Source organism: Nylanderia fulva, unplaced genomic scaffold (genome assembly GCF_048542155.1).
Source record: "Nylanderia fulva isolate GAGA-0341 unplaced genomic scaffold, ASM4854215v1 Scaffold266, whole genome shotgun sequence".
NCBI lineage: Eukaryota > Metazoa > Arthropoda > Insecta > Hymenoptera > Formicidae > Nylanderia > Nylanderia fulva.
Window position 1 is genome coordinate 20308 of NW_028190332.1, and position 25399 is coordinate 45706.

The 25399-nt window shown below is 37.7% G+C and overlaps 2 pseudogenes; both read right to left on the minus strand.

Moving 5' to 3' along the window:
• Positions 1-11299: 11299 nt before the first annotated feature.
• LOC146722832 (uncharacterized) lies at positions 11300-12313 on the minus strand (annotated as a pseudogene).
• A 10093-nt stretch (positions 12314-22406) lies between these two features.
• Positions 22407-25156, minus strand: LOC146722833 (uncharacterized; annotated as a pseudogene).
• Between the last annotated feature and the right edge of the window lie 243 nt (positions 25157-25399).

The following is a 25399-nucleotide window of genomic DNA, read 5'->3' on the forward strand; positions in this document are numbered from 1 at the left end:
CGATCCGGCAGCGCTGCTACCTCGTATCTCCGAAGGTACAGGAAGCAATTCACGCCGAGGTAGATAAAATGCTGCGCGCCGGGATAATCGAACCCTCGCATAGCGAATGGTCAAATCCGATCGTGATGATCAAAAAGCCCAACGGAAAGTGTCGCTTTTGTTTGGATTTCCGGAAGGTAAACGACGTGTCGAAAAAGGACGCCTACCCGCTGCTGAATATGAACGGCATACTGGACAAACTGCGTTCGGCGCGTTACATCTCGACGATCGACCTGAGCCAAGCTTACTTTCAAGTGCCCCTCGCGAATAAAAGCCGCGAAATTACCGCCTTTAGCGTTCCGGGGAAAGGCCTGTATCAGTTTACGCGGATGCCGTACGGCTTGACGGGAGCGCCCGCGACATTTCAACGGTTACTTGATCGACTGATAGGACCGGAGATGGAACCGCATGCTTTTGCGTATTTAGATGATATTGTGATCGTGACGCCAACTTTCAAAGAGCATTTAGAATGGCTGGATCGCGTGTTGCAAAAGATCCTCGCTGCCGGATTAACGATCAATCCCGAGAAGTGCAAATTTTGCCGCGCACAAGTTAAATATCTCGGTTTCGTTGTGAGCAAGGAGGGATTATCAGTAGATCCGGAGAAGGCACAGCCGATTCTCGAGTACCCGGCCCCTACGAATTTAAAACAACTCCGACGATTTCTGGGTATGTCGTCCTGGTATCGGAGGTTTATTCCTCAATTCGCGACGCGGAGCGAACCGCTAACGCGCCTGTTAAAGAAAGATCAGCCGTGGAAATGGACCAACGAACAGGTCCACGCGTTTGAGGAAATTCGATCGTATCTCGTTGCCGCGCCCACGTTGTCGCGACCCGATTTTAGTATTCCATTCGTCCTTCAGACGGACGCTAGCTCGGTCGGAATAGGTGCCGTGCTTACGCAAACTATTAACGAGGAAGAACACGTAATCGCTTTCGCGAGTAGAGCCTTAGCCGATCCGGAAAAGAGATACACCGTGACGGAGCAGGAATGCTTAGCCGTTATCTGGGCTATAAAGAAGTTTAGACCGTACTTAGAGGGCTATAAATTCACGGTGATTACCGATCATAGCAGTCTGCGATGGCTTCACAACTTAAAGAACCCAACAGGTCGACTCGCGAGATGGGCGTTAGAGCTTTTGGAGTACGATTACGAGATCATACACAGGAAAGGCGCGCTACATCACGTGCCTGATGCGTTGTCGCGAATGTTCGAGGGTGACACCGAGATTCCCATTGTCGCCGCTGTAGATGTCGAAGAAAACGCGAACACGAACGATGCCTGGTATAAGAAGCGTCTTACGGAAGTCGCCACGAAAGCGCGTCCGTTTACCGATTGGAGAATAGTGGACGGACAACTATATTTCTGTCGACCGAAGCCGGTCGTGTCGGAGATCGTCGAGGATCTGGATAGGTGGAAACTCGTGTTGCCTAGAGAGTTGCGGAGAGACGCGTTGAGAGAGGCACACGACGAACCGCGATCCGGGCACCTCGGGGTTGAGAAAACCTACCACCGATTAGCCGTTCGTTATTACTGGCCGAACATGTTTAGAGATATCACGGACTATGTGAAACGGTGCGAGGTTTGTCAACGAACTAAGGTAGAACAGGCCAGTCCTGCGGGTTTAATGGGCCACCGCGTTGTCGACGCTCCCTGGACCGTAGTAGCTGCCGACGTAATGGGACCGTTCCCTCGAAGTAAGTCCGGTTTCACATACGCCCTCGTTATCCAGGATTTATTTACAAAATGGATCGAGTGTTTCGCGCTAAGGGCAGCTAACGGTAAGAAAATCGTCGAGGCGTTAGACGAAGTCGTGTCGCGATGGGGTACGCCGAAGTTTCTGTTGACCGACAACGGGACAGAATTCGTCAACCATACCCTAGTATCTTTCGCAAAGGATTACGGAATCACAATTACTAACACTCCCCCGTATCATCCCCAAGCGAATCCGACGGAACGCGTGAATCGTATCGTGAAGACGATGATAGTCGCGTTTATCGAGCAGGATCACCGAGAGTGGGATGAGCACTTGGGAAAGTTTCGTTTTGCGTACAATACCGCTCATCACTCCTCGATTGGTACCTCGCCCGCGTTTTTGAACCTCGGACGAGAATTATGGCCTCCGAAAACTATACGCGCAAGATATAATGAAGTTGTCGACATACAACGTAGAGACCCAGCTGAGTGGTCAGATCGTATGAAGGCTATTGCGCCTTTGCGCGACTGGGTTTCCGAGAATCTCGAACAAGCCTATCAAAAACAGTCACAGTATTACAATCTGAGACACCGCGATGTCGCGTACAAAATCGACGATATGGTACTCAAAAGACAGCACGTACTGTCAGCCGCGTCGAAAAATTTTGCCGCCAAGTTAGTGCCAAAGTTTCATGGACCGTTTCGAGTTAGCAAAATATTATCGCCTGTCGTTTATGAGCTCACCGATGTAGAGGGTAGAATCGTTTCAAAGATACATGCAAAAGACCTCAAACCCTATCACCTTCCTCGCTTCTAGATAGTTGTCGGAAGCCTAGTAGGAAAAGGATCTTTTTCTTCTAGCCCTTACTAGTTTTTTTTGTTGTTGTCGATTGGTGGCCGCTGAGGTTTTTCTTTTGTGTAGATATAGTTAATAAACAAGGAGAGAGGCCTCCGGCCCACCTAATCGTACTACGCTGAGTGACCTTTCTTTGCCGTCCCTTCTGCGAATTTTGCATGTGCCACGTGAACATTGGAGCGAGACCGTTCGCTCTACCAATGACCGCTATTATTAGAGTAAAGTCTTCGATGCGGAGAGAGAGAAATCAGCCGCTGTCGAGTCATCGCCCTAGTATCGTTTCAAGGTACACAGTACGTAAGTAGTAGGCGAATGGATGACGGCGTCGGTTCCTGGTCGGAACCTTCCCCCCGGTCCTTCTCTGGAAAGGGGGAGTTGTGACGTGACAAATTGAAATTGTCCGTCACAAGGGCTGAATGGCCCGATCGGGGGAGGGCACGGGACCTCTGCTCTCCCGAGACAGTGAGAGAGAGAAAGAGAGCGTGCGTGCGAAAAGCGCGGGATCGGACGCGAACCCGCTGCTACGCGTTTCCATATATTCTTTTTTCGTTTTGTTGAGAGTTAGGATTATTTCGGCGGCAGACAGGATGTGCGACGAGTCTCAGCCGATAGAGAAAACCTGGAGGAGAAAAGGGAAGGCATAGGAAGCAGGACGACGGGGACCCCCTTCGTCAGGGACATGCCCGGGGCGAACAGGGGATGGCCACTCGGGTGCAACAAGCACCCGAGTCCCCGCATACGGAGCGCCGGCAGGAGAGCTGCCGCCCCCGGGACTTCCGGAATCCCGAAGGAGAGCCAGGAGCGGCCCTGCCGTGCGCTGCCGCGACGACCGCCTACGAAGGGCAACCCGCGGATCAGGACTCCGCGGGTAAGGATAATTACGCGCGCGGCCGCAAGGATCACCGAGGCCGCGCGCGCGGCCGACCTGATAGCGCCGCGAGTGGCCTATCTACATAATTGGGTCACCGACGTGTCTCCTGAGGGCCCCCGGTTCGGCACTGTCTAGCGAGCGCCCGAAGAGAGCGGAGGTCCCGAGACGGAAGCGCACTTAGGGAGAGCGAAAGAGGAGAGGACGATAAGGATCGTTATAGGACTGGTGAGACTGACGTGGTCATCCTGCTGTCGCCGAATTAAGGTAGCCGAGTGGATGGGTCCCGAATTACTTATCGTTAAGAGAGTATGCCGGACTTAGTTGCCGGCCAGTTATAGAATTACGAGAGATTCGTTTTATCGTCGAGTCACGGTATTAACGTAACGAAACTCCATTGGGAGAAACTATGACCCATCCACTCTCTTGCGTTTTCGCGTATTCTCTCTCCCGCGTGGACAGTCTTCGCGCGTAACATTGTCGCGCGAAAATTACCGCGATTTACGCGTTGCCGATTATTGTTCGAAGCGAAAGTCAAAGAGCTCATAAACGCTTTCAGGCTCATTAAAGTATTGATAATGTAAAGTATTAATGTTGTAAAGTATTGAGGTTGTAAAGGCTTAAACGAAAAGGCGTGATTACGTTTGATTTTGTGCGTGGAATTTATGTACGGCGCACGCGGTGCGCCCTTACGCCGGCCCCTTTGTTGTCGCGCATATCGCGCGGATCACGCGCCCGCGGCGTGGAGCCATATACCCGGTGGCGCGTCGCCGATTTAATTAATCGTCTTTTCGTTATTGGGGACCCTACTTTGTTGCTGCGAATTTGTTAAAGATTATTCATAACTCGGCACGGCGAACCACCGGGCGTAGTGCCCCACCGAACTCTCAATCGTGCGTCTGTGCACGCCGCTTATTTCTTTATATTATATACTCATGTGTCTTGTGAACCAAAGTTAAATATATGTTTTACTAACTTTAATTCCTAGGGTGATTTCTTGCCGCCACGCACCCGAACCCTTACCCGCACAGAGGCTAGCCGAGCGGGAAAGTTGCCGTCGCGATCTCTCTCTCTCCCGTGATTGACGCCCGCGAAAGGGCTAGGACAAGAGGTCCGAGGAAATTAAGACTTAGCGTCCCGCGAATTTATTAATTGAGAGACGGTGCGGCCGCCGCACCTGGCGCCCAACTAAATTGAAATTTTAGTTTTCTTTTTATTATTTTTTTTTGGTTTGTTGCAAATTTTTTTTTGTGATCGAACGGAGAGATCGCGCCGAAGGTAACCGATATTCCGCAGGAGACTTTTCTCCTTCCGCGACGAATGGATATTCGCTGCGAATTCCGCGCGATACGGTTATAATACATATATATACATGTATATAGATGCATATATCCATGCATAAACATATATATAATATGTACATGGTGATTCAAAAGTCTGGCAATGGCCAATTATATCAGAAATAAGTGGTCTTTTGAAAAAATACTAAAGATGTTGACTTTTACCTAGGTGTCAAATTTTGAGATCATTTATAGGTCAACTTAATTTTTTAAATTGAAATCCTTTATTTTTTATTAAATATTCTTGTAGCTTATCTCGACAGCTTTCCAAAGCATTATAATAAAACATTTTTTCATAAAGTACTTTTTGAATTATAAAGATTCAGAGCAATTGTTTGACATACAATTATATCTTTGTAAAATATTCAGTTTTACGTTATCATACTTTTTATTTTTATGCACAGAATAATGAGACCAATTTGGTGTAAAGAAAATGCACCCAGCAAACACAAAATATAACTGCTATGTTACATGTATATAATACTATATAACGTGCATGTTACATGTAACATATACGGTAATTTCTCACTCATAGATGTAACATTTGTAATATGACATATGTTATTTTTATATTGTAATTACATTCCAGATAGCATCAATATTATAGGATGCCGAAAGATAATCTTTCGCTAAGTCACTATTCTATCTAGAATATAATTACAATAAATAATAGAATCCATAAGTGGGAAATTACAACTAACGTGTATGTTACATGTTACATGCACGTTAATTACGTGTTATATAGCAATTATAATGTTGTTTGCTGGGCAGTTGCTTCTTGAAAATTACATACGTCTTTTGCAACTGTGTTTTTTTTGCCCCTATTGATTGGTCTCATTATTCTGTGCATAAAAAGTATAAATATATAACGAAAATTGAATGTTTTACAAGATATTGTCAATTTTATAAAACTTCAAACCTTTATAACTCAATAAGTACATCAAAAAATATTTTATTAGTGTTTTGTAAAATTCTCGAGATAAGCTACAAGAATATCTAATAAAAATAGAGGGTTTCGTTTAATAAAAGTTGACCTTGAAATGACCTCTAAATTTGACCCCTACGTCAAAGTCAAGGTCACCATAAAATATCTTATTTTTCCTAGAAACAATTTTTATATATAACAATATAAAATTATATAGAAATATACAAAATTATACACATATAATTGCAAAATTATATATAAAATATGTCTATATATAATTAGATAAAAGAGCTTTTTATATACATATAATTATATAAATTTATATATATATATATATATAAATATAATGTATATATATATATAATATATATATATATATAATGTTTCATATATAACTTGACATGAGATTATACATGAACTTTATAATTTATATATAAATAAATTTAATTATATATAAAATGAACATATTTCACATATAATTATGTATAATTATACAATTATTTTATATAATTATATATAAAAAATTTTTCCCGGGTTGAACCCTGCAATTTTTATATTTTATCCATAAAACCACTATTTCTTGAACATAATTGACCGTTGCCGGACTTTTGAACCACCTTGTATATACTATATATATATATATATATATATAAGGAAATATACAATTTACCATATATATGTATATATATATATATATATATATATATATGGTAAATTGTATATTTCCTTTGAAAAATACATGAAAATATGCATATATCATCAAAATATATAAAAGAGCAATATTGAAATTGTGTTCAACTATGTCATAAAGAGACACATTTATATATGTATGTTTTACTGTCATTGACACGCTTAGATGCGTGTGCAAGATGATTCGACAGTAAAAATATATTATGTTGTCTGATTTCAATATGTTGAACACACTAAAATGGCTTTTTGACATATATGGATTATTATCGATAATAGCGGAATTAAAATTGTCGGTAATTATCGACAATTTTAGTTCCACTCAAATGAGGGCGCTAACCCGTCGGAGTTCGGCCAACGCTCCAGCATCCCCTTAAACGGGGTGGAAGAAAATATGGCCCGATCTAAAAAAATGAAATATTAAAAAAAAAATGATTTGTTAAACTCGCGAAAGAAAATTTTTTTACTAACAAGTAAATTTACTATTTACTATTTGGTTTGCTTTTATTCCTGCCCATACATTTATCGCCCGGCGATATTGATAAGCGCGTTCTCGAACGACATGCGGATTTTCTTCTGCCCAATGCAGAAAATTGTGTGAATTAAACACCGTTCGGTGTGAACGTGGCTTTGTCAGTCCATAAAATTCGATCGGGAAAAAAAATTATTCCGTCGATACTGCGCAAGAAATCCTGTGTGTTTCACCAACTGTTAATATTTATTAAAAATAACGCGAAAAAAAAATATGAAATAAAGATAAAAATATCTTCACAAAAATAGACCCGCCGTTCATCATTGTTTGAGATGCAAAGTAAATTTTTAGTAAATTAAATTCTAGAATCATCGATCAGCGTCAATAATAAAAGTCACGTTCTTTTTTGTATGTTTGTCAAGGTAAAAAGATGTCATAAATTAAAACCTGTCATCACAAAACATTCTTTGCATATAAACATTTAGCGGTATCGCAACCGTTTTCGCCGGATACGTATCGCGCTAAAAGCATGCGCAAAATTGCCACGCGGCCTCAATCACCAATTAGAAATAGCGAGCGGCCGCGCGCGCATGGCAAAACGCGAGTCCTTTGCGCATCTTAGGGAAGCGGCCAATTATGAGCTGTGTCCTCGAGTCACCTCGAGCACAATTTAAATTGCTCACAATAATAGGCGCTTCCCGAGAGGGTGGGTTTTCTTCGGGAAACCATAAAAGAGAGCTCGCACTCGAAACTCCCGCCTTATCGCCTTTCGCAGTGACCGCATAACGCAAACCGCATATCATATTAGCTAATCCGCAGGCGTCTAAGAAGCAAATTTGAACACATTTGTCGCAAGTATTATGGGGTTCGGAATCCATTGATAAAAATAGATTACCGCAAATGGATTGTGAATATCAGCAATCGTCGCGTTCCGGATTCGGTGATGAGGTTTCTCAGTTTGGGTGATAAGTTTGGCGTACCCATTTGTAGAAGTAATAAAGATGATAGGAAAATTTCTGCATTAGAAAACATAAAGAATATTGAAGTTAATCATAGAAAGTTTTCCAGTGACAACCTGGATAATTTGAGATTTTCGATAGCGAGTTCGGTACACAAGTTTTTGAGTAAACAAAAACATGTATGTTACATCGATAATTACATTTGTAATAGATACTCCGACTGCTCAAAATTTTTGAAATCTAACAAAAATATTTTTGCAACTAATGCTGATAAAGGTCAGGTTACTGTACTGATGGACCGGACAGACTACGTTGAGAAAATGAATTTTTTATTGAAAGACGATTCTACGTATAGATCACTTAATAGGACTCCGCTGAAGTCACTGAGCACGAGGGTTGCTAATTTATTAAAATCTTGGTTAGATAATAAATTAATAGACGATAACACATACAGACAATTGAGGTGTACGAATGGTAATTTGCCTCGTGCGTATGGTTTACCAAAGATTCATAAGGTAGGTTACCCTCTCCGCGTCATAATTTCAACTGTAGGAAGTCCTATTTACAACATAGCATCCTTTTTGAGTGAGATACTACAAAATGCAGTCAATAAACCTCGATCTCATGTCAAGGACAGTTGGTCCTTTGTGGAGATTATTAAAGACAGAAACATCGACGACAGCCATGTTATGATTTCGTTGGACGTGACTTCACTTTTTACTAACACCCCTTGGGAATTAATTAAAATAGCAATAGAAAACCGATGGGATGACATCTCACAATTTACTTCGTTTAGCCTTGCGCAGTTTTTAGACGCCATTGACACGGTTATGCGCTCAACGAGCTTCGTTTTTGACGGAAAATTTTACGAACAGGTTTTCGGTTCTCCGATGGGGTCTCCATTGTCTCCGATTCATTCTGACATTGTTATGGACGATTTGGAATCATACTGTTTGCGTCAATTGGATTTCGAATCCTATTGTTATTTTAGGTACGTCGATGATATTTTTTCAATTATTCCGAAAGGAAAAATTGAGGATATGCTTCGTGTGTTCAATGGTTTCCACACTCGACTTAAGTTTACGTTCGAACTAGAGAAAAATTGTTCTCTGAGTTTTTTGGATACGAACGTTATACGTATCGGTGGTAGATTGACGACTAATTGGTACCGAAAGCCTACGTTTTCAGGCCGCTATATTAATTTTCTGTCAAATCATCCTATGAGATATAAAATTAGCGTGATTACAAGCCTAGTTGATAGGGCTATTTTACTCGCTGACCCTATTTTTCATGAAGAAAATATTAATTTAATCAAAAGAATCCTTATTAATAATTGTTACCCGTTAACAATTATAAACAAAAACATCAATAAAAGACTTCGAGCGATTAAATTTGGCGGTAATCTTAACTCGCCCAATCGAAATAAATTTGATACGCGAAATTGCATTGTGTTACCTTACATTAAAGATCTTAGTGAGAATATTACGCGTTGCATCAATAAAAGTGGAATTGATGCTTTGTATACTGTCCCAAAAAAATTGGACACGTTGATAAAAAGAGGTAAAGATGGGATCGAAAACTTAAAAAGAACTGATGTTGTTTATAAAATTGATTGTGCGAATTGCGATTCGGCTTATATAGGACAGACAAAGAGACATTTAGAAACGCGCATTAAAGAACATAGAAATAACATAAAAAAAGACAAGACATTGCATTCTGTCGTTAGTTTACATCGGACTTGCAACGATCATGAGTTCCGTTGGGATTCTCCGGTGATTCTGCATGAGGAAAAACAGACAAGAAAAAGAGAAATTGCAGAAATGTTTTACATAAAAAAACAAGGAAAAAGTATTAATTTACAGAAAGATACGGAGAATTTCAGTGGGATTTATGATCGTGTTCTTGACGTTATTTAAGTCGTTTTATATTTATTTTTACTTTTAATTTTATTTTTATTTTTATATCCACCTATTTATTTATTTTTATTTATTTGACTTTATTATGACGATTTAAATTACGAAAGACACATTTAGTTTCGTCTCTATTTTCTTAACGCTTAGTGACTAAGATTCCTGCGAACAGTTAACATCTATTGAATATGTGCTTACTTCTGTCAGTCTTGCATTGTTCATCAAAACAAGCGTTAACATTGTCGGTAGTTTGCATAGAAGTTGATTTACTGTTTTAAATTTGGTATGTAACACATTTTTGTTTTTAAATGTATAATTAATTGTTGCGAATAAGTGTATTAAATTATAATTATTTTGATGGAACTTTTTATAGATGTACTTGAAAAGGGCTGCAATGACAGCCGAAACGTTGTTGTATTTCAAATAATTATTTATAATAAATTATTGCCAGTCTGGTCAACTTTAAACATTGAGGAGTGGTTTTTATTAATTATTACTGGCAACCTTAAGGATTATTATTTAAAAATTATTAATATGAACATAGTAAAATTAATCGAGTACATTTTTTATTTTATTGTGATAGATATTAATATTTTTATTGTGGTAAATATTAATCAGAAAAATTCTTGTAAAATTCTTTCAATACCATTGTCCCACGATTACCATAATTTTCAGGGCAAATTTTAAGAGAAAATTTTTTATGTGTAGTATTCGGATACGTTCTATCAAAATTTTACGTTTTTAAAATAATCAATAAATGATAATAACGAGAGAGAGAGAAAGAGAGAGAGAGAGAGAGAGAGAGAGAGAGAGAGAGAGTAAGTGAGGAACGTTATTATCATATTTATGATAAATGATAATAACGTTCCTCACTCACTCACTCACTCACTCACTCTCTCTTTCTCTCTCTCTCACTCTCTCCCTCCCTCATTATTATCATTTATTGATTATTTTAAAAAACAAAATTTTGATAGGACGTATTCGAATACTACACAGAGAAAATTTTTTCTTAAAATTTACTCTAAAAATCATGGTAATCGTGGGACAATGGTATTGAAAGAATTTTATAAGAATTTTTCTGATTAATATTTACTATAATAAAAATATTAATATCTATCACAATAAAATAAAAAATATACTCGATAAATTTTACTATGTTTATATTAATAATTTTTATTTTTATTATAAATGATAATAACGTTTCTCTCTCTTTAGCTCTCTCTCTCTCTCTCGCGGCATAGAAAATATTTGTTATCCTTTCCGCACCACCTTGCGGTAGATAACACGGCGCATTTTTTTTAAAGTGGTATCCCCAGTAGGTCTAATCCACTTTCATATTTTAATTTAATAATTGTTCGAAGTGCCTTCTTCGTTCTTGCGAACAGAGTTCAGCCCTTCGAACAATATTACGCGTTGCGCGATACGCCATTTCTGGAGTAATGGTAGTAAAAGCTGCGAGAATTGCTTCCCGTACTTCAGCTTCTGTACCATCACGCCTATGCTCGACTAAATCTTTAATGTGACCTCACACGAAATAATCGAGCATATTAAGATCTGGCGATCGCGCCGGCCAGATGATCGGGCCGCCTCGATCTATCCATCTCTCTGGATAATGCGCGTTTAAAAAATCGCGCACTTGTCGAGAAAAGTGCAGAGTCCCGTCATGTTGAAAAATGAGTTCCGCTCTATCGCGAAGAGGAACATCTTCGAGAAGAGCAGGTAACTCATTTTGGAGGAAATTAAGATAAATTGCTCCATTTAAACGGGGTGGAAGAAAATATGGCCCGATCTAAAAAAATGAAATATTAAAAAAAAATGATTTGTTAAACTCGCGAAAGAAAATTTTTTTACTAACAAGTAAATTTACTATTTACTATTTGATTTGCTTTTATTCCTGCTCATACATTTATCGCCCAGCGATATTGATAAGCGCGTTCTCGAACGACATGCGGGTTTTCTTCTGCCCAATGCAGAAAATTGTGTGAATTAAACACCGTTCGGTGTGAACGTGGCTTCGTCAGTCCATAAAATTCGATCGGGAAAAAAATTATTCCGTCGATACTGCGCAAGAAATCCTGTGTGTTTCACCGACTGTTAATATTTATTAAAAATAACGCGAAAAAAAGATGAAATAAAGATAATAAAAATACCTTCACAAAAATAGACGCGCCGTTCGTCATCTCTCGGTAAAAGTTGCTGTACTCGCTGATGATGATACGGATGCAATCCATTCTGACGTAGAACATGATGCACCACGTATCGCGAGACCGAGCATCCAAGATACACGGCGCACACTGGTCCTGGGGTTTTCTTCGAACGCTCACAGGATTCTCTCTTCTTCTCGTACGTGATAACGTACTGGTGCCCTCGCGTTTCGATTTGGCATCACAACTCCTCTTTCTCTGGCGCGTTCAACACTTTAAAATTGTTTTATAATACGGATGACGCTCACGTTCGGGAAATCGCTCCGCGTAAAGACGAGCCGCAGCACGAGCATTTTCTCCGGTTGCTCCGTATACGATAATCATGTCCGTATACTCTTCTGAAGTATAATCTGCCATTATTTAATAACTTTTTACACGCATCTTACGAGACGTACAACTCGAAAGCTGGGCAGCTACTGTGGAGCAACAAATTACGAGAAAAAGAGAATTGATAATAATTTAAAGAAAATTATTTTAAACGTTTGCCGCAATATCATCTGATATCCTTGCGGTCGATCGCGATCATATCTTTATCTACCAAAAACGCTCCGCGTAAAGGCGTAAAGGAAAGCCGCGGCGCGCAAAGATCGGCGAAGAAAATTATTTCAAACGTTTGCCGCAGTATCATCTGATATCTTTTCCGCCGATCCTTGCGCGCCGCGGCTTTTTCTTTACGCCTTTACGCGGAGCGTTTTTGGTAGATAAAGATATGATCCTGCCTAGCTTTTGAGTTGTACGCCTCGTAAGATGCGTGTAAAAAGTTATTAAATAATGGCAGATTATACTTCAGAAGAGTATACGGAGCAGCCGGAGAAAATGCTCGTGCTACGGCTCGTCTTTACGCGGAGCGATTTCCCGAACGTGAGCGTCATCCGTATTATAATACAATTTTGAAGTGTGCTCAACGCGCCAGAGAAAGAGGAGTTGTGATGCCAAATCGAAACGCGAGGGCACTAGTACGTTATCACGTACGAGAAGAGAGAATCCTGCGAGCGTTCGGAGAAAACCCCAGGACCAGTGTGCGCCGTGTATCTCGGATGCTCGGTCTCTCGCGATACGTGATGCATCATGTTCTACGTCAGAATGGATTGCATATCCGTATCATTATCAGCGAGTATCATTACAGCAACTTTTACCGAGAGATGACTGTTCGCGAACGCGCTGCGTGAGAGAGGATCTCGCGACACAACAGGATAAGTCACTTTTTTTTGTATCAAAAGGTTTAATTTCAACACACACTTAAATACAAAATACACTTGAACAAGACTTATTATAACAGTTAATTATTTCAGAGAAAACGTAATCGAGAACAAAGTGCGGAATAAGCGGCGGTCGTCAACGAGATTTTTTGCGGATTAGCTAATATGCGGTTTGCGTTATGCGGTCACTGCGAAAGGCGATAAGGCGGGAATTTCGAGTGCGAGCTCTCTTTTATGGTTTCCCGAAGAAAACCCACCCTCTCGGGAAGCGCCTATTATTGTGAGCAATTTAAATTGTGCTCGAGGTGACTCGAGGACACAGCTCATAATTGGCCGCTTCGCTAAGATGCGCAAAGGACTCGCGTTTTGCCATGCGCGCGCGGCCGCTCGCTATTTCTAATTGGTGATTGAGGCCGCGTGGCAATTTTGCGCATGCTTTTAGCGCGATACGTATCCGGCGAAAACGGTTGCGATACCGCTAAATGTTTATATGCAAAGAATGTTTTATGATGACAGGTTTTAATTTATGACATCTTTTTACCTTGACAAACATACAAAAAAAAACGTGACTTTTATTATTGACGCTGATCGATGATTCTAGAATTTACTAAAAATTTACTTTGCATCTCAAACAATGATGAACGGCGCGTCTATTTTTGTGAAGGTATTTTTATCTTTATTTCATATTTTTTTCGCGTCATTTTTAATAAATATTAACAGTCGGTGAAACACACAGGATTTCTTGCGCCAGTATCGACGGAATAATTTTTTTCCCCGATCGAATTTTATGGACTGACGAAGCCACGTTCACACCGAACGGTGTGTTTAATTCACACAATTTTCTGCATTGGGCAGAAGAAAACCCGCATGTCGTTCGAGAACGCGCTTATCAATATCGCTGGGCGATAAATGTATGGGCAGGAATAAAAGCAAACCAAATAGTAAATAGTAAATTTACTTGTTAGTAAAAAAATTTTCTTTCGCGAGTTTAACAAATCATTTTTTTTTAATATTTCATTTTTTTAGATCGGGACCATATTTTCTTCCACCCCGTTTAAGGGGATGCTGGAGCGTTGGCCGAACTCCGACGGGTTAGCGCCCTCATTTGAGTGGAACTAAAATTGTCGATAATTACCGACAATTTTAATTCCGCTATTATCGATAATAATCCATATATGTCAAAAAGCCATTTTAGTATGTTCAACATATTGAAATCAGACAACATATATTTTTACTGTCGAATCATCTTGCACACGCATCTAAGCGTGTCAATGACAGTAAAACATACATATATAAATGTGTCTCTTTATGACATAGTTGAACACAATTTCAATATTGCTCTTTTATATATTTTGATGATATATGCATATTTTCATGTATTTTTCAAAGGAAATATACAATCTACCATATATATATATATATATATATATATATGGTAAATTGTATATTTCCTTATATATATATATATATATATAATATATACAAGGTGGTTCAAAAGTCCGGCAACGGTCAATTATGTTCAAGAAATAGTGGTCTTATGAATAAAATATAAAAAATGCAGGGTTCAACCCGGGAAAAATTTTTTATATATAATTATATAAAATAATTGTATAATTATACATAATTATATGTGAAATATGTTTATTTTATATATAATTAAATTTATTTATATATAAATTATAAAGTTCATGTATAATCTCATGTCAAGTTATATATGAAACATTATATATATATATATATATATTATATATATATATACATTATATTTATATATATATATATATATATAAATTTATATAATTATATGTATATAAAAAGCTCTTGTATCTAATTATATATAGACATATTTTATATATAATTTTGCAATTATATGTATAATTTTGTATATTTCTATATAATTTTATATTGCTATATATAAAAATTGTTTCTAGGAAAAATAAGATATTTTATGGTGACCTTGACTTTGACGTAGGGGTCAAATTTAGAGGTCATTTCAAGGTCAACTTTTATTAAACGAAACCCCCTATTTTTATTAGATATTCTTGTAGCTTATCTCGAGAATTTTACAAAACACTAATAAAATATTTTTTGATGTACTTATTGAGTTATAAAGGTTTGAAGTTTTATAAAATTGACAATATCCTGTAAAACATTCAATTTTCGTTATATATTTATACTTTTTATGCACAGAATAATGAGACCAATCAATAGGGGCAAAGAAAACACAGTTGCAAAAGACGTATGTAATTTTCAAGAAGCAACTGCCCAGCAAACAACATTATAATTGCTATATAACACGTAATTAACGTGCATGTAACATGTAACATACACGTTAGTTGTAATTTCCCACTTATGGATTCTATTATTTATTGTAATTATATCCTAGATAGAATAGTGACTTAGCGAAAGATTATCTTTCGGCATCCTATAATATTGATGCTATCTGGGATGTAATTACAATATAAAAATAACATATGTCATATTACAAATGTTACATCTATGAGTGAGAAATTACCGTATATGTTATATAGTAACATGCACGTTATATAGTATTGTTACGTCCGCGACCACCCTTCGGATTATCTCGAAGAAATGTCGCGCGCACTCAAACTCTCACACGCCGGAAATGAATACACTCGCGTAATAAAGCAATAAACTTTAATATTAGAAGCCAATAAACCGTAGCGATACAATATAATATTACGTGCATTAATCTTAATGCAAATATATCCGCTGATCAGCTGTCAGAGGATACGTCCTCACCGCACGACAGCTAGACCAGAACAAAACGCATCGATAGACATAAACAGCTTCTTAGCGACGATAGAAGATCCTGATAGAAGACCCTGATAGAAGACCCTGATAGAAGACCCTGATAGAAGATCCTAATAGAAAATCCTGACGATCGTATAATACAGGGATGTATCGTCAAACCGGGCGGGACACGGACATAACACTTGCCCCCTCCTCTTCAAAATTGTCGTCCCGACAATTAATTCAATAGGACAGATCCAGAACAATTCCTTACAGGAACCTCGCCGAATTACAGTCCCCGATGTGACTCCATGTTCTCCCCGAACTGCTGTTCCAGGTACAACGAACTGCACACCATCTTGGGTCCAATCGACTTCATTGATTCCAGGAATTTTCCTCAAAGTCCCAAAAATTCTTCAGGCAAGAGAGGGGTAACATTCCGTGGACCCAACGCCCTTTTAAAGGACTCCTCAAGCCTCTGCCTCGGCATTTGCCCAAAGCCCCCGGGAAAAAACCACGGATCAAAATAACCACGAGGTGAGGCAGTCTTCGTCTCTTTTGTGAGGTAGTTTTCATCCCTTTTATCTCTCTCATTTTCATCAGGTCCTTTTTCTTTTTGTTGCCGAATAAGATTTTCCTGAAAAACAAATCTTACGGCAGAAAAATTGAAGAATACACAATTTTATTAAAAGTACAAGTAACCTATCGTGGGTTCCGATTCTAATGCAAGTTTCGACTATAAAAAGGAGCTAATCTATCCGAATGCACAATCTTACATTTGTGCTTATTTGACCTTATGATTCCAAAAACCACATCGCTAAGCTTTTTGATTATTTTATAAGGCCCCTCCCAATTACTTTGTAAATTAGGAGATTTGCCTTTTACTCTATGAGGATTATAAAACCATACTTCTTGACCAATATTAAAATTAATCTTCCTAGCTCTACGATCATGTCGTATTTTAGAACGAAGAGATTGAAGATTCAAACGCTGACTAGCACTTCTGTGAATATTGTCCAACTTTTCCCTCAATCTGTGTACATATTCTTCGGAAGAATTATCTTTTTTATCTACTGGAGGACTCCCTCGTAATAAATCCAAAGGTAGTCTTAAGTCTCGTGCGAAATACAATTCAGCAGGGGAAGCGCCCGTAGCTTCATGTTTCGAAGAACGATATGCCAACAAGTACATATGAATCCAGTCATCCCAATCCTTCTGATCTTCTGAAACAAATTTAGCCAAGTAATTAAGAATCGTTTGGTGATGACGTTCTACCTGCCCATCTGACTGAGGATGTAGAGCAGTAGTCCTCGTCTTCCTAATCCCTAAAAGATGTGTTACCTCTTGAAAAATTTTAGATTCAAAATTTTTACCTTGATCGGTATGCACTTCCAACGGAACTCCATGTCGAGAAACAAATTGTTTCACGAAAACATCAGCTACCGTTTTTACTTTAATATTTTTTAAAGCAAATGCCTCTACCCACTTGGTAAAACAATCAATAATCACTAACAAATATCGATTTCCAGCTGTGGTAGTTGGAAGAGGGCCAAGTATATCCATTTGTACCCTCTCAAATGGAAATCCAGCATCAAATACTTGAAGAGGTGACTTCCCTTTTCCTGATGGACCTCTCCTTGCTACACAAACCTTACAGGAACGGCACCAATCCTCCACATCATTCTTACATGTGGCCCAATAAAAACGCTTTCGGATCTTCTCTAACGTCTTATTTACACCAAAATGGCCACCAGACGCAGAATCATGAGCCTCCTCCAAAACTTGATTGATGAAGTTCTTAGGAACAATAATCTGGAAAATTTCTGATTTAAGGTTAGGGGATTCCCATCTTTTATATAAAATTCCATCTCTAATAACCAAAGCATCCCAGTAGGACCAATAAACTTTCGCAGAAATATCTCTATTAATTTCTTGCAAATCAGGACGTCTATTAATTTCTTTCCCTTGAAGGAACATTGAAATAATAGGATCTTCTAATTGTTTATTCCGCCATTTCTCTGAACTATTTTCTCCAAGAATAATTCTAGCAACAGAATTTTCTTTCAATTCTACTTTGGCACAATAAACACAACCGAGTTCTGAACAAGGGCGTCTTGACAAACCATCAGCATTCTGATGCAGTCGTCCTTTTCAATGAATTATTTCGAACTCGTACTGTTGCAATCTCTCTAGCCATCGAGCTAATTGTCCTTCTAAATCTTTGAATGACAAAAGCCATCTCAAAGAAATATGATCCGTTCGAATTTGGAATTTCCTTCCATATATAGATAATGATGAAAAGACTTCATTGATGCCACAATTGCTAATAATTCCCTTCGTGTAATGCAATAATTCCTTTCTGCTTTATTCAAGACTCGACTGAAATAAGCGATGACTTTTTCTGAACCATTCTGAACTTGCGATAATACCGCTCCTATCCCATGATTTGAAGCATCCGTATCCAAAATGAATTGTCCGTGTTCCTTCGGAAAAGATAAAATTGGCGAAGAAACTAATCTCTCTTTCAATTCATTGAATGCCTCTTCACAAGATGAATTCCATTCAAATTTTACTTGATTTTCTGTAAGAACAAATAACGGTTTAGCTATTAAAGAGAAGCCTTTAATAAATTTCCTATAATAAAAACAAAATCTTAGAAAACTTCGAATTTGTTTCCTATTCTGAGGAACAGGCCAATTTCTGACGGCAGAAATCTTCTCAGGATCCGTCGTAATTCCATGTTCAGAGATAACATGACCAAGATATTTTACTTCTCTTCCAAAAAGCGAACACTTCTTAGGGTTCAATTTCAAATTTGCTGAGCAAAAGCGAAGAAAGACTTTCCTCAAATTTTCCATCATCCCCTCGAATGTTTCACTGAAAACAATCACATCGTCAAGATAAACTAAACAGATCTTCGATAAAACATCTTGAAGAACTTTCTCCATCAACCGTTCAAAAGTAGCGGGGGCATTGCAAAGTCCAAATGGCATGACAGTAAATTGCCACAATCCATTTCCCACAGAGAAAGCCGTCTTCTCCTTGTCTTTGGAGTCCAGCTTTACCTGCCAATACCCGCTCTTCAGATCCAGAGTAGAGAACCAAGAATTTCCTGAAAGTTGATCCAAAATATATTCAATTCGAGGCAATGGATATGAATCTTTCACCGTGACAGAATTCAGCTTCCTATAGTCGACGCAAAATCTTAATGATCCATCTTTTTTCTTTACCATTACGACAGGAGAGACCCACGGACTTTTAGATTCTTCAATAACTCCCTGAGACTTCATTTCTTTACTGATTTTATTGACTTCCTCTCTTAAATGAATCGGAACTCTACGTGGAGCTTGTTTAATCGGCCTAGAATCCGTAACCTTAATATCGTGTTTTAAAATTCCACAGTTCCCTGCAATCAATTCCTGAGAAAATACATCCTGAAATTCTAATAAGAAATTGGCAAAAATATCTTTTTGAGAGGAATTCAAATTTTTAGAATTTTCCCCGAAAAATGTCTCAAGAAAATCAGGGACTTTCCCTTTAATAATTCGAAAACAAGAAAATTCATTTCTATTATTCTCTTCAATATTTCCAAATTGGAATTCAAAAACTTTTTCTAGATTTATTTTTTCAAGAAAATCTATCCCAAGAATGCAATCATCAGAAATGTTAGCAACAATTATAGGAATCTCTACTTCATGCTTTCCTAATTCAATCAAAACGTTAACTTTATATTTAACTTCAATTAATTCCCCTGTAGGATATTTAAGATAACAATTGTTTATTTCCAAATATTCCTTCGATTCTTTCAAAAATCTCTCACTAAGAATAGAAACATCGGAACCCGTATCTATTTTAAATCGACAAATCTTTCCGTCCAATTTTCCTTTATAATAAAAATTATTTCTAGTTCTACTTATTCTAGCACATTGTAAAACATTTGGGGCTATCACGCAATTAGCCGAACCTGCCCCGCGAAGTTCGACTAAACCTTGTTTTCCGTAAATGACGGACATTCAGAACGGAAGTGCCCCTCAGCGCCGCAATGCCAACATTCCTTTTTCGCCTTCGGACCGTTCCTTTGAAAATATTTATTATTATACGACTTCTCTTTCTCGTTATGTTTCTCTTTTGTTTCCTTGTTTTTCTCTTTGTTCTCAAATTTATTAAATTTATTAAATTTATTATATTTATTATATTTGTTATATTTTTCAAAATTTTTATTTGGGAAATTTTTATTTTTTTGAAAACTATTTTCTTGAATAACTTTTACTGTCATTGCTCTCTCTATGGCAGATTTTAATGAAATAACGCTTTCTAATTGAAGAGTTCTCTTCAAAAAGCCGTCTGATATTGCAGTAATAAATTGTGCGCAAGCAATTTTATCTCTAACTTCATGAGAACACTCAGGATAGGCTAATCGCGACAATCTGTCTAAATCTGCGCCAAGAGAAGTCAAATCTTCCGAACTCTTTTGTCTACGATTCGTAAATTGCGCGTAATAAGACTGAACCGAATGCCCTTCACCGAAACGTAATTCTAATTTTGACTTTAAATCCGCGAATTCTAAATTTTCAATCTCCGAAATTCCATCCAAAACGGTCCGCGCTTTCCCTCTTAAACAAGCGGCAAGAGCCAAGGTCTTTTGAAACGAATTCCAACCATTAGCTCGCGCTATAAAATCGAACTGGGCAATAAATTCGCGCAAGGGTACACTCCCGTCAAAATTCTCGGGTTTGAGCTTATATCCGAGCTCAAAATTATTGTGTAAAACATTGTTCGATTCGCTATTTCTACGTGTGGTGTTGTTCGGAATTCTATTATGTGTGTGACTTAGCTGGTTATTTTCCGATGAGGCTTTCCTGTAATCGGTGCAGTTCCTCGTCCCGCTGTTGCAGCATCGTCAAAAATTGGGCCTGCTGTTGTGAGCGTTCCTCTCGCAATTCTCTAATTTGTTCTAACGCCTCCTGTAAAGCGTCCACGCGCTCGGAAGTTTCCTCGCTGTTAATCGCTCGAAGTGGTGTCGACTGTTGTTTTTCGCCGATCATTGCTCGTGACGAAGCTTGCGAACGAGTAATCCTCGGAGAATGCACCAAAGACATCGTAACCTTTTCACCGCACACACACACGAAATATTTGTCCTTTTTTTACTACGGTTCGTGGCTCGTGTTACGTCCGAACGATCCCGGACGAGCCCCCAAAATGTTACGTCCGCGACCACCCTTCGGATTATCTCGAAGAAATGTCGCGCGCACTCAAACTCTCACACGCCGGAAATGAATACACTCGCGTAATAAAGCAATAAACTTTAATATTAGAAGCCAATAAACCGTAGCGATACAATATAATATTACGTGCATTAATCTTAATGCAAATATATCCGCTGATCAGCTGTCAGAGGATACGTCCTCACCGCACGACAGCTAGACCAGAACAAAACGCATCGATAGACATAAACAGCTTCTTAGCGACGATAGAAGATCCTGATAGAAGACCCTGATAGAAGACCCTGATAGAAGACCCTGATAGAAGATCCTAATAGAAAATCCTGACGATCGTATAATACAGGGATGTATCGTCAAACCGGGCGGGACACGGACATAACAGTATTATATACATGTAACATAGCAGTTATATTTTGTGTTTTCTGGGTGCATTTTCTTTACATCAAATTGGTCTCATTATTCTGTGCATAAAAATAAAAAGTATGATAACGTAAAACTGAATATTTTACAAAGATATAATTGTATGTCAAACAATTGCTCTGAATCTTTATAATTCAAAAAGTACTTCATGAAAAAATGTTTTATTATAATGATTTGGAAAGCTGTCGAGATAAGCTACAAGAATATCTAATAAAAAATAAAGGATTTCAATTTAAAAAATTAAGTTGACCTATAAATGATCTCAAAATTTGACACCTAGGTAAAAGTCAACATCTTTAGTATTTTTTCATAAGACCGCTTATTTCTGATATAATTGGCCATTGCCAGACTTTTGAATCACCATGTACATATTATATATATGTTTATGCATGGATATATGCATCTATATACATGTATATATATGTATATATTTCTTACATATATAAAGGCATGCATAGATGCATATATACAAATACATATACACATACATGTATACACATACGTGTATGATACGTATATTGATATTACTTGTAATTTTCTATAAATTACAATGTATGCAGTACGCACAATTCGCTTTTCTCCTTTTATCAATAATTGAGAAAATAGCAAATATATTCAAACAACCAGCTGTATATTTTTATATAATATAACAGAATATTATATAATATACAAAACATTTTTATGCATATATAGAATGAAATGGGCCCCTCCATCGCCCATTCCCGTGAGAACGCAACCATAATATATGTATTTTTTTCGTCTCTCCGATTTTTGCAAATAAGACATTTGTATTAGACACTTTTTTGCAACAATATTTATTACAATTACACATTTTTAGTGTAATGATAATTTTTATTAGTTAGGAAAAGGCGACAGTTTATTTTCTGCTATAATTTTCAAGAAATGTTGTCTCATACGTTTAACATCAGAAGAATATTTCTCATTACAAAGATTTCCTCCTAAAGCTATAGTTGTAGCAAATGCGGCAGCAAAGATTCCACAACATATACCATCAGGTTGTGTTTGAACGTCTTCAAATATTATATTATTTTTATTTATTTGTGGATAACGGCGATGAATGTAATTTTTTTTTAGCCTTCAATGTTTCGTATGTACAGCCAGATAGACTGTCGTACACACGAAGCTTGGTGCCGTCAAAAGAAATGCATCGCCAGTAATTACTGCAATTTCTTCCAATAATTTGTAAGCTTTTATCATTACAACTTGCTTTAATTATATGAGGATATTTCAAATATTGCACACTTTGTATCTCAAAACAAAAATTCTCTCTTATGACGCGTAAAAATCGGTCCAATGATTCGTCATTTATTTGACTATCTAAAGGTAATACATTTTCCTTTACTGAATCAAAAAAAGCAACCCAATTATTTAAAAATTTTTTGTGCTTTGCCATATCGCGTTTTGTTAGTTCTGTATTTTTTGAATAACTAACTACAATGCAATCATCTTGTTCTGCATTCAAAGCAGTTATAGTTGCTTCATTGATGAAATATTTGATTCGATACATTTCTTTTTTTTTGGGCAATATTTTTATCTTCTACATTACACTGTGGAAGACTCGTTCGTTTTCTTTTTTTAGCTAGTTCTTGTTGAGCTTCTACTATATAGCTTGGATTTCTAAATGGCATATGTCGATTATGCCGACTGTCCAAGACTTCCGGAAGCATGCAATCGTAATAGAAACGTGTTAAAAAGGGCAGCATTTGATTACTCCAAAATACAGTGTTTCTATTAACACGTACTATTTTCAAGCTTTTTGGCGTCCACACAGCGAAAATACAATAATCTCGCTACGTTATATTTAACTGGCCTTAAATTTGATAGAAAAATCGGTGATTTTGATTTATGTTATATAGATTTTCCTAATTAAAAATGCCTTTCAAATGGGATAATATTTTTATGGCTTTTTCCGCTGTTAAATGCTCAGCTGATAAAAGACATTTTATTTCTACCAGACCATCTTTATCTATGAGTCCGTCTGGAGAAGCACCCAAACACGAATTTTTAATATCAATAAATAATCCGCAAATTTTTATCTCTTTTAATGTTACGGCCAATTCTTTTCTCGCAATTTTTTCCATTTCGCGAACATATTTCATAGACGCAGTATCGATAGAGGGAGGAAATAAAATGTTTTTTACGGTTGCGGCGCAAAACGTTGTCGGTCTCATGCGACATACAATTCCAAAATGAGACGCCGTCAACAATTCCTGTCTCAGTGAATGCCACAAATCTGAATCACTTTGCTCTATTGTATTACGTTCAATTTGTATCCAATTTTTCCCATTTTCAAACAACTTTTCCAATTGATTTTGTCAAAGTTGTTCAAAAACCTCGGGTAGAAGATTAGGTTTTTGTGATTGCGGACCGTAATGACAATCTGTTCCTGACTTCCTTTTACATTTTTGCCGTCCATTCATTTTCCGAGATTCTCTAGTTCTTGCAACTTTAATTTGTCGTCGCTTTTCCAGAATCTTGACAGTAGGATGAACATTTTTATCCATGCTTTTATGCATTTCCGTAAGACCTTGTTTCGAATTATATTGCAAAACTGCCCCTGCAACTCTAGCATTGTAAAAGCCTTGGTTACTAAAATTAATGCGCTTATCAGCAATTTCTTTGCAGATTATCAAATTGAACGGCTCTACAGGATTGTTGGTGTATTTGTACAACAAACCGTCGGAATAAGCGCTTAAATATATAATAGCCTTCTCTACTTTTTGATAAAGATCGTGTAACTTGAGAAACGGTACATAATTTTTCTTCATTTCATCAAGGTCACATATACGACCGCGTTCCTTACATCGTTTATGTTTACCAAATATATGACTAGGAATGTTTAATATATCTTTTTGTAATTCTCTAGTTTTATCATGGTGAGGTTGCTCTTGTTTATTTCGTAAATTAATTGCTTCTATCACTTCTGTTTGTATGTTCATAATATTGTTCTTTACAACATTTTGTAGCTGGACGAAACCGCGCTTTCTATGCATTTTTGGCTGAGTTGTTCCTGCTACCGTCTGCAGCTTTTTGCAAAAATTGCGAAGCAAATGATTGGTGCATTCTATTTTTTTCACGGTCACTATTTGTTCTCGATATGCTGCTATCAATGATGGCCTGATAGACGCTGCTATCACCATGGGCAATGACTGTTCTAAAAATTAATCCATGCATTTCCAGGCTACTTTTAAAGCCTTCTACAATGGCGTCGCTCTCCATACTTATGGAGCTTGCGTTACGATCGAAATTTTTATAGCATTTATGATTTTTTGGTTCGATTCCGTTTTGTTCCGCTACATCGCATATCGTGCAATATTTATTGCAAATATCGACAAAAAAAACTTTTTTTGTGTAGTAACCAATTAAAGTACCAACACCGAAAAGAGAATCGTAGGCGTGGCCGTACGATTGTTTACTTCAACTACCATCAGCTATTACAGTTATGTACGGAATATCGTTTATAACATCGTTCCTTTCGAGAGCTAGTTGCTTTTCAGTTTGGCCAGCCATTTGCATATTTTCCATGTTTTCTCAAACTTGTCTACTAACATATCTCGATTTTGAATATAACTTTTATCGGACATACATTAAGTATTCATAGCTGCACACAGCTCTTCCAATTGGGCATAGCTAATTCTCACTGTAATAGTTCTCACTGCAACAGCCATATCAATGCTAAATATTTTTGAATCTTTGGGTTCTGACCAGAATTCGGCTTTAGTATTGCACATTTGGCACTTGAAAGTAAAATGCGTCTTAAACCTTTCGGTTTTAAACCACAATCTACACTTTATTCCTCTCGACCAATAGAGCCAAACGCGATGTTA